This window comes from Stegodyphus dumicola, chromosome 2 (assembly GCF_044657685.1).
Source record: "Stegodyphus dumicola isolate Sdum_Otavi_A_Nest chromosome 2, ASM4465768v1".
Classification (NCBI taxonomy): domain Eukaryota; kingdom Metazoa; phylum Arthropoda; class Arachnida; order Araneae; family Eresidae; genus Stegodyphus; species Stegodyphus dumicola.
The window spans coordinates 198,982,841-198,998,175 of NC_140769.1; the positions used below are offsets into that span (position 1 = coordinate 198,982,841).

A 15,335-nucleotide genomic window follows, 5' to 3' on the forward strand; every position below is an offset into this window, starting at 1 on the left:
GTACTCTATATTGACAAGTATATATAGTGGCTAGGGGAGCCTACTGCAGTATCGAAGACCCCGGGGTCGAATCCCAAAGAAGTCATGAATGTGTGTAAATGTGTAGTGCCTTTGCGGCATGGTGGCTCACTAAATATATGGCAAGCCGTTGTGGTTTGGTGGTACAGGAGAGAGGTGGAAGACCACTGGACTACCTCCCGGGGTGCTCTCCTTCAAAACTGAGGTGGGAAGTAGAAGTCCAATCTCCTTGAGATTCTGGCAACCATTACTCCATAAAATTACAAGGACAAGACAACAACAAGACTGCCAATGCAAAGTTTGGTGTCCTTTGGTGGCATAAACTGATATCCAAACTTCTAACAGACTTGGAGCAAATTATCGCTCGTCTGAAGATAACGACTAAAACTTGAGAAGGTTACAAAATAGCCTTTTGATTAATCAGATCCTTGAACATAAAACGCTTGCCATTTGTGACGAGATAACTTATCAGTCAAATTCAAATTAAAACTAAATCTAGTAGTAGAAGACTACACAAATTATTTAACGCGAAGTTGGCTCAAACTTCTCACCGGTGTAACAATTTAAATGTCAGCAATTATAACGTAAAGCCGAAGACTACAATCTTATTTGAGCTAGCGGACCTAGTAACGTTGCTTCGAGAGACATAAACGCGCTCAGTCTTACAATCCAAAAACCTCACCTTAAATACTCTTAACATAATTTGCATTCTTGTAAGGAAACGGAAAAAAGAAGTTACAGTGAAGATCTAAATAACAATAACTGGCTTATTAACATGATAGAACATTACAGTGCATTAAATTATGGTGATTAGAAAAGATACATTGCTGCTTCTTATCCTAGTCCTATTTAAAAAATAAGCGTCAAAATTTAAACAAAAATTCTCCTTCGAGATATCCGACGTCCTTTAATCAACGAAGATGTTTTAAAAAATTCCTTTTATTTCTTCCTGTACTCTTTCAGTCAGCTATTTTAAGTGGGTGTTATAATTTCAGATTTTAGAAGCCAATGAGTCTGTTGATGCTGTGCGATAAACTAGAAATGCGAGGCCTGCGCCCACACAACTAAACTCCGACATCCACGCTCACATAATAGCTTACAACTAAATCCGTGCACAAATATTTGCGTCGAGATATTGGAAGGCGGTTGTGCTGGAAAGGGCTGCCGGACGATAAAAGCACGCAGGCGTTCTTTGAGCGAAAGCGAAAGGTGGTCGTTATTGATCACACGGTTAAGCGTGAGTGTAGAACCAAGAATGTTTTACCTATGCCTTTCTTTCATTTGGAATTCTCTCTCTGTCATTTAATTTTTTTATGCAGACACATCAAACTCGCAACTCATTCTTTTGCTTATTACTCGTTATTTTAATAACCTTTTAATGCCCTGAAGATATTTAAACAGACCACAACATAAGAACATGCTCACACGCCTACAACAGGGTACAAAGCTCAACCAGCTTGAAGTGTTCTTTTAAATCCGTATTTTCTTAGAAAAATGCTGACAAATGGCCAAATGAATACATTGCCGTGTCTGAAACCGTCCTCAGGCTACCTTATTTTTGCAATCGTTAACTGTAGACATTTGCTTCCACTTCGAAAAATGTTTTAAAATAAGGCAAATAGCTAAGTTTGGGCATTTTTTTAATTTACCAAGGAAGTCTTGTAAAAATTACAAAACCTAACTGTTTTTACGGTCTCTATGTTTACATAGTCAATAAAAGGTTTGTACTCGTTTAAAAAAACGCAAAATATTTGACTCCCATGCAACGAAATTTAAACGAGATATTTAATTCTGAAGTTTCAGATAATGTTTCCTGAAAATTCAGGTATCGTACTCATGTACGTAACTGAAAATGAAAAAAACATCAGTTAGAAATAAGCATCTGATAGTAATAAATTACGTGATACTGAACACTGATAGATTGTCGTGAAGAATTTTTTTCAAAAATTACACATTACTCACACAATCGTGTTCTAGAAAATAGCGGCAGGATGGCTGCATCCAAGCAAACATCCGTGCAACTAAAGCAGAGGGAAATTCGTCTTCTCAAATTGGACACGCTTTTTGATGACATCATTATTCCTTAGTTAAAACCCAGCTCTGCATCGTTTGGGCTCCAGAGTACATCTCCGTAGCTTTTGTTTACATTTTGCTTTTAGCACTGGATAACAGTTTCAGCATTAAAAAAAGAAATATTTTTAATCTAAACGATATAATGTTTTTAGAAGAGGATGATTACAATGATTGAGTGTACGTTAATTTCATAAATGTTTATTAACAAAGAGTTGACTTTCGTAGCGAGCAAAGGCTTCCAAGTAATTGAAATCTTGAAGAATTTAAATCTTCCAAATTCAGGACTGGCTCAATATTCTTTTATTAATTCACGTGAACTACATTCCCGAACAACGCAGATGCAGCTTCAAAAACATGAGATGAAACAAGTTTTCGCAAACTGTACAAAGAATTTTGAGAATCTGTCTAAACAAAATGAAATTTCCTGCTAAAAATTAAACTACTGAAAATCTTTAACTGAGAAATAGGATATATATAAATGAATTGTTTAATTTCGACGTGTATTAAACTCTGCAAATTGTATTGCTATGGTTACAAAACTGCACATTTTTTTAACTTAACATAATTTTGGGAAAACAGCCAAAGAGCAAAACTAATGAGATTTTTAATATTTATTAATCTAGTTCTAAGAAGCTATATTATTTAATTTTCATTCATATCCTTTATATATAAAAGAAAAAGAAAACTTTATACAGTATGCAGTAATATTTGGAAAATTATAGTGTTGGTAAAGTAAAATATTATTAATAACTGGTAAAATATCGTTAATATTCAATGAAATAATTTGATCTCTATGGCAGAAACTCAACAGTGGCTCTGTAGATAACATAGTTAAACAACCTTTTACGCTTTAATATAACCAATTAACTAATAAATATAATTCTCGATATTGCATATGGAATTCTTGTTTTTTGTGATTAATTTTTCTATAAAATATTTAAAATAAAAAATTTTCAACAATATCTTTCTTATTTTTTGGCCTATTAGCGGCCAAACGGTAAAGTTCCTGATCACTAGCAGTTCGACCTGGGTTCGTTTCCAGGCGAACGGGTTGACTGCGTGGGTGCTTTCGTGGCTTTCCCCTGTGTAACCTGAATACGAGCCAGTTTCCCTTAGATAGCCCTTCAAATCCATACCTTCCCTTAGTCAGATAGCACACGACCGCTATCTGCCTAAGGGGATCCTGCCTGCAAAGATCATTCCGAACCTTTACCTTTTAATTGTTGAATTTTTATGCCAGTACAAGAACCGACCAATCACAGCGAAGCTAACATGAACGGACATTCAGTTTACGATTTCGCTGAGTCAGCTGCACATTCACCTTTTCTAATTATTGATGGATGATTTGAGCCCTAAGGGTAGCAGAGACAAAAACGAGAACCGGCGAGTTTCTTACATGGAAGGGTCAGTTTTAAGTAAACTTAAACAAACTCTTGCTAATTTTTAATGATTCAGTATACACTGTAAGTCATCTTTCTAGGAAATACTATGTTTATTCTATCAACTATTTATGATGTTTTGCTGTATTAAAGAACAATATATTTAATAATAAATCGTTCTTATCTTATGAAATTTAGGAGACACTGTTATTTGTCTACCGTACTTTTTCGGAATTGTTTTGCTATACATATTTGTAATGACGACACATTCAATATTTTTCCAGATTTCAAAAATGTATTAATTGTTTATTTAGACTTGAATTATTCTTACATATCTTTGTTTAACGTTCAAACTAATTAGTAAAGTTTTCCGATTTTTACTACTGGTACATCAAATAATTTTCCAAATAAAGAATTTTCGAAATTGCTGAAATAATTTATCGAATTCCAAAAGTTTTTCAAAGACGTTTTTCTCACCTATTGTACACTTGCTAACAATAATGTATTTTTAAGTCACAAGATTTAATCTTTCATTGCGTGATGGTTATAAGTGATGGCGAGATGAAATTTGTAAATCACAAGAAAATTTAAATATTAAATACAAATATACGCCAAGGGGTAGAGCGGCGATAGCATTCGCAGAACGGGTTAAAAACTATAATTTTCTTGTATTCGAAAGCAGTGAATTCCTCTATCATTTTTCCAGTATTCTGTAGGCTAAAAATGTAAAATAAAATATTTAAGAAACATTTTAAGTTACATTTTTAGGTTAAATAAATAAAATTATTTTAGTTGTGTATATGTCCATGGTTGTAAGGAACAAAAAGACTTTATTTTATAATTTTAAATTTAACATATCTATTATCTTATTCTAGATTTATATATTTTATTGTTGCTTATTGATAAATATTAATAACAATGTTTTAAATAACCTTATTGTTTAGTGATTAAGACATGAAAATTAATTTTGGGAACAAACATGAAACAATCAGTGTTCGTGGGGATTTATTTATTCACACCGTCCTTCATAATTTTATTCCATAAAGTAAGAAGGCGATCCGGAAAAGAGTGGATGCAAGATTTTTTTTAATCTGACATTATTGATCGAAAACAGCTCCACAAAAATGTCATGTGCATATGTTGCTCCTGCAACTTACCGCGCATACGTCATTTGCGTTGTGACCAATCAAAAGGACTGAATTTCTTCTATGTTCGCGACCCGGTACGGTTTGCTTAAATGCTCGCAAGCTTCAAGTAATACCCCTTAGACAACTCGATACATTTTCGAAATTGCTGAAATAATTTATCGAATTCCAAAAGTTTTTCAAAGACGTTTTTCTCACCTATTGTACATAAACTAAAAACTAGAAATATCTGTAGTTCAACGAATTTTTAAATATGACTGTTAGATCACGATCCTAAAGAATAAACTTACATGTGAATATTATTAACGTATTTTGAGCATTTGAAAACGTATTATAAATGACTAACATGAAAAGAATCTCAGCACACCAAATGTAACAAAATTATAAATTAAAATATGTTACACAAAGATATCTCTAATGAATTCTCGAGAGAAACAAGAAATGACAGAAATGGCTAACAAATTAAAATAACTATTCCAAAAATAATATAAACCTGAAAAAATAAGTACTTTCCTTCAGCAAGCTAGGTCCACCTATCTTAATTCTTAAATAAAGTTAAATTAATGACGACAGTAAACTAAAAGTTTATTAGATAAAATTAATTAGGATGGGTGATTAATTCTGAAAGATCAGTCTGTTTCGGAAGAGAAAATCTTTTTACAAAAAGCACTCGATGAGGAATGTCTAAGGGAAACCGATTTTGTATTTATACTGTGAGCATAAAAGACATACACGCCAAAGCAAAAACGGACTATACATCGTTCCATATCATCTAGTTTACCGTAGAAATGGTACTTAAAAGAACATACGATCAAAAGCGTTATTTAATTAGGCTGTCAGAAATACTGGTGACTTTTAGATCTTGCTTACTTCCTCACCCCCGTTAACATAAAATTGCTTATATAATAGAAAATTTACAAATTTCCTTGTACTTATAATCTTTTCCAAGGAAGCATCCTTTCATTTATGCGGACACAAAGAATAGCGGCAAGCTGTTTATTGTATGGTTCAGAGAATGTCAAAAAGGAATTTTTAAATGAGAAAATTAATTACTTTTACGTAATAATAAAACAAAAAAAATTTGCTTTTAAATTTATCATTTTTATGGCGTAATATCTGTTAACGCTAGCATTAACTGTTTCTTATTTTCAGCCATTGATAATAAATTAAAGTTACGAATAAAATTCCACTGAACTTAATTAAGTAACGTTTTCTGTATCTAAAAGTAAGATTGTGTGAGTTTCTTTCCCCCTCCCCCCACCTTTTTTTTTTTTTTTTTTTTTTTTTTTTTTTTTGAATAGGAATAGAAAATAACAGTTTTGCTCTCGGAAAAGGATTTTTGGAATAAATATACCAAATATACCATACATTATTAAAATTCTTACATATGCTTACATTCTTTTAAAAGAAGGTATTTAACGCTTAAAATATTAGGACGGGTATTCTGAAATTTTTAAAATATTATTAAAAGGTACAAGTTAAATTTGCAGAATCTTAGGTATGTCGAAAATAATTTCCTCTAACATCAACGTAGGCGAATTTTCTAAAAATGAAATGTTTCAAACAATCGATTTCTTGGAATGGATGAAAAATCTGTTTTTGTACCTTCATCAGTCTCATCTTCGGAATGAAATGATAGCTAAGTAAATTTTTGATTTAAAAACAGTCAAAGCTCTCATGTAGCAAAATCAGGAGAAAAAGGTAAATGTTCTATCAGTTTGGTATGTTTTTATTCAAGAAATTCAGCTGTTGGTCTTACTGACTGAGAAGATTTATTACCATGGTGAGGCATGAATGTCCTGATATTTACCTTTCGAAGAATTTCTGGAAAACACTTAGTGGTGTACAAGTTAGCTGTAACTGTCTTTTGTGTCTCTAACTTGAAAACCTTGACCATTCTTGTACTTCTGAAGTTCACTGCTGGTCGTTGTTTCACCATTGTTGATTAGGGTCATCTTAAAAGAGACATACTTTACTTCCATTATGTGTTGAGAAGACAACACTATGTACCTTTTATCACTATTTATGATTTTAGAAATTATGCGGTGTCTCCCATCGTTAAGTAATTTTACGTTTCTTTACTGATTCCGACATGCTCCGGTTTTTGATGTTCTGTTAATTTATGGGGGATCAAGAAACTAATTGTTTAACGTGCACTTCTTTATGAGTAATTTTATGTATAACTGTGGATCCATTGTTAAGTTTCTTTTGTATTACTTGGTGGGTACAACGATTATCATTGATTAACGTATTTTGTATGGCCAATACATTTTTTGTGATAGTTATAGCTGACAAAGAACTTCCTAAAAGGTTTTCATCCAGGAAAAAATTTCGACCGCTACGAAATTCTGCAAACCATCTGAATAGAATGGCATGAGAGGGAGCTTCATTTCTCTAAGCTACTTTTAGACGTTGAAGGCATTCTTTTTTATTTAGCCTTTTTAAAAGCAAAGCAAAGCACAGCGCGATTGTGCCCTCAAATCATCTTGCTTTTCTTTTCCTTCAAAACTTACTTTTCGGTAGATAAATATGACATTAATTGAACAATACGATGATTAACTGAATGAAGACTAGCGTCTTCCTTTAAAAACTTTACAGAATTAATCAAATATACTCATTTATAAATTATAAATGATTACATTGATATAAATTAATAATGTTCTTAAATGAGCCTATTTTTAAGCTCCGCTAAAAATTAAATCTATGCGGAGGGCTGATTTCCATTCCTTTTAAACTACTTTCCAGGGTCCATCAATCGTTGTGGATTTAAGCTAAGAAAGAGCTCTTTCAAGTGACCAGGGGCACAATAATCAATAGGTGAAACGTCGGATGAATTCGCAGGAATACCTTCAAAAAGTATGTGTGCTATATTTATGTAATTCTTCATTTTTTCAAGAAATTCAGTGGTGCTTTTCGAAGTATGTCTTGTTGCTTTGTGTTGATGCAGTTTCACTCTTAGAAAGTCACTGGGATAATGGAATTTTTTCTGCAAATATCGAACGTAAACCTTTCCCTTGAAAGTTCGCTGAGTTGATTTTGACACTTTTTTTCCACTCTTTTTATTTTAATTTCCCTTAGTATAAGAATTCTACGACCATTATATATTGAAACTTTTCTTTGCATTAACGTAACCAGGTCTGCTCATTTTTTGTATTCGTTTTGGATAATAAACTGATCTTTCTTCGCTGTAGTCATTTGACATTGCAGACGTTGAAATTTTACGTATGGGAGTGCTATAACAGGTAGTTGTGTAACTCCATTCTGGTTGCAATCGGTAGCACCAAACGTATATAAGAGCTCAGATATTTATTCTTATATGATGATAAATTGTGCATCTTTTGCTTTCAAAGTGATTTAAGTATGTTGCTCTTATATTCTTGTTAAGGTTTTATGCCTTTGCTTAATCTGCATGCAATAGTTTCAGAATTATCAACAACCGAAAAGTCGTTTTAGTAGTACTAATCCTAACGAAGCCGTCATTTTTTAACATTTGAGATGCTTGGTATAATAGTGAATGAAGTCAGTTTCTGCACCAACTTCAGTGCCTTTTTCCCGAGTGGGACCAAAAGTAAGGTTCACTTTTGTGCACCGAAAAATCTGTGCTCCTGACCTCTGGCCAAATGGCTAGTTTTCCCGGAGAAACTGTAACTTTAATTGTAAAAATTGTTTTTTTTAACTGTATTTAGAGTTTTATGTTTTTCTGTATTTTACGAATTTAATGAAGATAATTTCAGATTTTATATGTTTTTGCCTTGCGGCGAAGTGAGAACTAAGTTAATTGAAGGAGAAATATATCTCTAGTGAAATTCGAAGAAATAAGTTTAAGCGAAATGCAGGAAAAAAATATGTTATAAGATATTTCTCCCACCATCTTAGCGTGCCTTCGTGGTGAGGTGGTCTGCACGCTGGGCGCGTATTCCAGAGATCCGTGGTTCGATTCCCGGAGAGGGTGTTGCTCATTTTTCATGACTCTTGCTTAAAAAAATCCTAATGTCTCTAAAGGCGCCTGAACTAAAAGGTGGTGGATGATGATGATAAAAGGTGGTGGATGATGATTCACCATCACCAGGATTTGACGACTGTTTCCCCTAATCCCCAGATTTCCTTTAAAAGGGGTATAGTATATAAGGTATTTCTCTCACCTTCTTAGCATGGCTTCGTGGTGTAGTGGTCAGAACGTTCGACGCGTATTCGAGAGGCCCGTGATTCGAGTCCCGGCGAGGGCATTGCTCATTTTTCATCTCCCCTGCTTCGAAATAACCTCAGTGTATACTTTATTAGGCAGTACAAAGAAATCATGTTGAGTCCACATCATATTTTTTTTTCCTTCTTTGGGGGGGGGAGGGGCATAGTTTTTTTTACAGATTTTTGTTTTACATATAGTTATTATAATATTTAGATTTTATACATTATTATTTTATCCCTTGCCATACTCTAGGAAATTACAGCTGTTCTTCATTAAAATAATCCATCCTACAATTAATTCCCTATATTAGAAATTAAACTTTTATTCAACATTTTGTTTATATGCTACAAAAGTTGCACAAAACGAAAAATAGGAAACCTCAGTTACGATGGTTCCCAACATTGGAAAATTGTTTTCTTCGCTTCAAAAGGTGTGACACATATTTTAGTTCAGTATACCATACTAACAAATGGCAATAGTGTCTCCTTTGCATTCTTTGATTTCTCGTGTACGTTCGCCGCAATGCTGACACATCTCAGCTTGCGACAGGTGCTCAGTTTTCTGTCAATGTTATGCTATAGCTTAAACATTTAACGCATAACATATAAGTTTTTTGTTGTTGGCACACGCAAGATGAAGGAGCTTGTGCTTATTAATTGAAAAAACGTGCAACGATTATTGCAATCAGGCCTCATCTATGTTCCATCTCAATATGCCTCTTCATTTAAACCGGAATGAAAACAAGGCAACCATTTCAAACTCTTGGAAATGGGGCATGACAAATTTATTGATGTAAAATATCTAAGAGGTCAGATGTGTAAAATTTTCATTGCAGATACTAAGAACTACACAGTACAGTTCAACAGCATTTTTGTACTGAAAGCAGAAAAACAGTCATTGGATTACTTCTTTTATAATAAGACTTCTTTTAAAGAAATTTTAACAGTGTCATTTTAAAAGCCTACGGACACAGGGAATCTTTGCAGTCCTTTCACGAAGCAATACTCAAATAAGCTTACAACAAATATCTTAGAATAATTAAAAAGAAACTTGACGATATATAAAGTTTAATCATCAGCAATGCAAATACCAAATTGTGATTCAGCATTTTATAGCAATCTAAAATTTGATTCATTAAAATAGGTATTATTTTGAAACGTATGTGAATATAGGCTGTTCTTGGGAAAATTTTCACTTTCTTTTGTATTGTAATTAATCATGTAGCAATAAAACATTAACCCTTTGCGGCACAGTGTGTCCGGTAACACACCTAAAAGTTTCCTTCTGTACGCACAGAAAAATTGAATGAAAAAGGATTTATAGGTTACTATATGTTACTCTGAACCTTCTTTATTCATAGTAGATGGCAGCTCGACACAAACCAGTCCATATATTTTAGCCATGTTTAGTTTTTTAAGACCCTCATTTTTCAAAGAAATCTTCTAGATTTTTTTAAGGTATAAAAGGAATTGTTTGAAATGAAATTTCTCTGTTATTTTATTGGCTGTATACTAATCTCCTTATTCTACATTAGTTTTAAATTTTTACCTTGAAATCTTGCCTAAAAGCAAACGGCGAACCCTAGGTGTGCCCAGAGCGGGCTCACCGATAATCTAGGACAACTGAGACTCTGTATTCTTTGTTTCTCCGCATCTCATCGGTCAGTTCATTGACAACAATGCTCGTTTCAGCACTCTTTTCGAAGCTCTATTCAATCAGTGGGCCACTTTGTGCACAACCACAGAATTAAAACGATAAGTGCTATCTTCACAAAATTTTACTTGTGTACTCCTCTAGGCCTCTAATTAGACTGCCTACCTTTTTTTTTTTTTTTTTTTTTTTTTTTTTTTTTAATCAAAACTCCGACTTTAAAAGGTAGCGTGACGGAAAGGTTTAAGCATGCCATTTTAAAATTTTGCAGTACATTTCATAAATGTGATACGTTTATTAATAAAACTTATCTCTAAATTGCTTTTGCTATTATTAGCCATGAACTTCCAGTATAATTGAACATAATGTAAAAGAAAATCACAACACTAACACAATTTAAGAAAATTCGTTATTGAATAATGTTAATTTTGTAACATTTTATAATTATTACTATTAATAGAATTTCTATTACTAAAGCTTTTTAGTAATGGTTATATCTTAATCCAGCGGTGCCCAACTTTGTGCTCGCAGATCGTTTTGTATGTGCTCGCCAGCCCGATTAGGTACTATGAACAAAAAATATTTTTAAAATAACCATTCATTTATTTTTCTTAATTGTTAAAATATGGGAAGCATTTATAGTCATAAGAGATATCTTGCAAGATGTTATAAAATAAATGATTGCTGACTCATGAACTTGATAGCGAACATGGAATCTTATTGCTTCATTCCGATGTTAGATGGCTCAGCAGGGGAAAAGTACTTCAACGAGTTGTAGAACTTCTTTCGCCAATAAAGCAGTTTTTTGAATCCGGAAACGAAAGTTATAAAGAATTGGACGATAACAATTGGTTATCCGATTTGTATTTTCTCACGGATATAACAGCTAAACTGAGCAAACTGAACAAAGATCTCCAGGGAAAAAAAAAAAAAAAAAAAAAAAAAACTTTTCAATTGACTGGGACTGTAACTGCTTTTCAGATAAAGTTAAATTTGTGGATAAATCAGATGAAAGAAACAAATTTCACCCATTTTTCAGAATTTATCAAGCCATATTAATAACCACAAGGCAATTGAAACAGAGAAATACTCGAAAAACCTAAATGTACAGAAAAATAACTTTGAACTCCGCTTCTCTGATTTCCATAAAGTTCAACCAATATTATTATTCATCTCAAAAACATTTGCCTAAATTAATATTTCAGATGTATCACATAAGATTGGAAATATGTTTAACAAAAATGTTGATGTTTTGGAAATGGGCCCGCGATAGGCCAAAAAGTGCTCGCGAGAGGTCAAAGGTTGGGCACCTCTGCCTTAATCTATCAATTTAGAATATAAACATCATTACTGAAAATTATCTTAATATTTATTTTAATATCAGAACATGTGAAAACTATTTATGCATATTTGCCAGACCTACAGCTATCGAGGCCCGGGCGAAAGCCATCCCTTGTTGGAAAAGTCGCGGTATTAAATGTGAATACAATTTGTATAATACACATTAAAAGTTAAAATGATTTGGAAAACAAAAAATCTTAAGAAAAACCAATTTCATTTAGCAAGCAAAAATACATTTAAAAAGTTTGTTAATCTGCCATATTTTGTCCAAAAAGGCAATTTGCCCATTTTGGCATTTTGCATTGGTTCACTATAAACGGCGTTTCACTCTTCCAGTTGTTGCCACCAAATATTAGAGTCCTGCGTTATATGTAAAGAAATTACATAATGAAGAATCTACATGATTGTATGTATGCTTCTCGTACTGTGAAAAAAACAACAGTACCTAGAGACATCAAATTTTGAATAATGTAGTCATCCACTCGAATATGGGCATCTGGAAGCCTAAATTTGGAATTTGTTACATTATCTATCTCAGATTTTGTAAAACTTTAACGAATTTTGAATAAAAAACTCAAAGATTTCAAAGCAAGCAATGGCAACACTGAACGAATTTTTTTTTTTTTATCTCCAGCACACGAGACTGTTATCGGAATTCTAAAGATATGTTCTTTTAAAAAAATTTTGTGATATTGCTGTTGAATTGAATTTTGTAGTTTAAGTGCAGAAAGCATAAAGTTTAATAAATAAAGGTTGTGGAGATATTAGGATTTTTGGAAACAAGAGAGATGAAAAATTAGCAACCGCCTTCGCCGGGAATCGAACCACGGACCTCTGAAATACCGACCCAGCGTGCAGAACCACTCCACCACGAAGTCACGCTAGGAAAGAGAGAGAAATACCTTATATACCCCCCTTTTTAAAGGGCGACTGGGGTTTTTAGGGTACCCAATCGCCAAATCATGGGTGTGGAGAATCCTCATCCAACACCCTTTTAGTTCGGGCGCCACTTTAGAGGCATTAGGTATTTTGGAAGCAGGAAAGATGAAAAATAGCAGCCGCCATCGTCGGCAATCGAATCACGGACCTCTGGAATATTGGCCCAGCTTGCAGAACCACTACACCACGAAGGCACGCTAGGAAGTCGGGAGAAATACCTTATAAGGTAATACACAAAAGGTTAAAAAAAGACCCTTTGAGCGTAATATAAAATCTGAAAACTTTCAGATTTTTTTTTAAATTTTTTTGTGATAATTGTTTTAATTAACTTCTCTGTCACCCCCTTCCCAAAAAAAAAACTGTTTTTGGGGAGCTTTGACTTCTTCAAGATTTTTAAATTGCTTCTTCAAAATTAATGTTTTTAGTACAGTATTTTCAATGAAAAGGATTGTCAAATTGATTGTCTTACTGGCTCATTGTTGATCGACGATAGCTTTTAATGAACTCCAGCTCTGAAAAGGTTCTCTCGCAAGAAGGAACTGAAATATGCACTATAAAAAATGTGTTTAACCCCAAATATAAGTAAAGGACTGATTCGTGGAAATACATTTTTACAATAAACTTTACCATTTTCAATGCAGACCACTTATTAGCTTCGTCTTTTATATATTCCAACATGTCAATACATATACTTAAGATTTTTTAGAGGCCCTCCCCGATAGAGGCAAAAGCCAGTCGCGCTCCCCCCCCCCGGCAAGACCCTGTTTCTAAGTAATTTAACTAATCATGAAAATATAAAACACGCTGTAAGGCTTTCAGATTTATTTTTCAGTCAATTTAGAAAATATTTTTTCTCTTAATTATAGAACGTTGAATTCAAAAGATGTATATATTAAGTATTTTTAATAATGATTATCAATAATATATAGAAAATAATTTAAAATTACGGTACAGCAATAACGATTAAATATAAAAAAATTTTGCATAATTTAGAGCTATTCAATATCCTCCTGCAGGAAAATGTTGATTTTTAAATTAATTTAAATTCCGAAACAAATTTCTTTAAGAGCTCATTTTGTAAATCAAGGAAGAAATAAGTATAACATAAATGCATATTTCTTATTCTGAGAACTTGTTTCGGAATTCTAGAAAATAAACTACCTGAATTATTATTCTAAAAATAGAATATAATGTATACGTTCTTAACTACGAACGTAAAAAAAGGTTTAACATATATTAAAATTAATGACCAATATATGAAATTTCTAATATTAACATTTCTTTCTAACAATTCTTCACATTTCGTTCTAGCAAATTCAAACATAAATAGTTACAAATACTCGAAATTACTTTATTATGAATAAAAAACATGCACTTCAGCTTTTTGGAAATACAGAATACACAAAAATCGAAGAATGTTTACATAAAAATGATTCCTTCTTCTCTTCACATACTGTAATATAGAATTCATACTATGCATACTTGCACGCGTTTGTATAATATTCATGTTTTACATAACATTAACCCAATCTATATTTTCTACTTTCAGACGATATAAGTTTTACTTTCTTTCGCTCAAATTTAAAAGGAGGCAGTAAAATATTATTTTCAGATATATATACTTTAATCGCGTCTTTAATAATTAATTCCCCTAGTCTTAGTAATTCTCTAATAATATCTACGATTAAAAGTAAAATCCATATCTTGACCACAGCAATATTCCACTAGCAGTTTTTGGCATTGGAATAAGTGCTATATATAGCCTGCGTCATATACAAATAAATCCTTGGAAGGACATCCGCAATTTCGTAAGAAAAGTGCCCGACTCAAAATCACCCCATGAGGGAAATACTGTCACAAGATACCTAAACCAAAACTTACCTCTTCTAGGCAGATGGCGGGGTATATCACGACGAACGTTCCCACATCATGGCTGTTCTTCACTCCTGACACACGCCCACCGCAATCCTCAAAGATCTCCCAGGCAGGGAAAATTCACGAGCACAAACACATGAACAAGATTTCCCACCCTCACTCGACGAGAATCCCAGTGTACACACAGAGTAACAAAAGCTAAGCTTTTTTTTTTTTTTTTTTTTTCTTTCTCTTCCAGGTCCACCAACTCGAGATGGTCGAAAGCGAAGGAAAAAGATGGTAAGTATCAATCCGCAGCGGGATCTGCTGATCAACTGATGGCGTTCGAAGCGAGTGACGGGGATGTTGGCCGGGATCGCCGGTAGAGGGCCCAACTGCAACCTTGCTTCTGCACGTGGACACGCAGAGTAGGGAGGTGAAGTATGTGTGGATGGACGAGCGGATATGCAGGATGAAATGATGCGCAACAAGTGAGGTTGCTCCAGAGATTCGGATGCATCTTTGGAGCATAAATTTAGCACTGGCAGGTTAAGCTCGATTCTTGATGATTCAGCTCAAGCAATGTTTCTTGGAGTAAATTCCGCTTTAACATTCAGAGATCTATCATATTTCACTATCAGTCACTTACCCATATGTACATGAATCGAGACTGCTGCAGAATAATTGTAAAGAGGAATTCTATAAAGGTAAAAAGAAAAAGTAATTGGATCCTATCCAGTTGCATAACTC

General features: G+C 33.4%; 1 protein-coding gene across 1 annotated transcript in view; it reads right to left on the bottom strand.

The window, feature by feature from the left end:
* The window catches only part of LOC118183879 (arrestin domain-containing protein 2-like), a 390,857-nt gene extending 375,933 nt beyond the window's left edge, over positions 1 to 14,924 (bottom strand). The window contains exon 1 of the mRNA XM_085811621.1: positions 14,613 to 14,924. The gene's annotated coding sequence lies outside the window, so the exon portion shown is untranslated. The remainder of the gene's footprint in view (positions 1 to 14,612) is intronic.
* Positions 14,925 to 15,335: the final 411 nt, after the last annotated feature.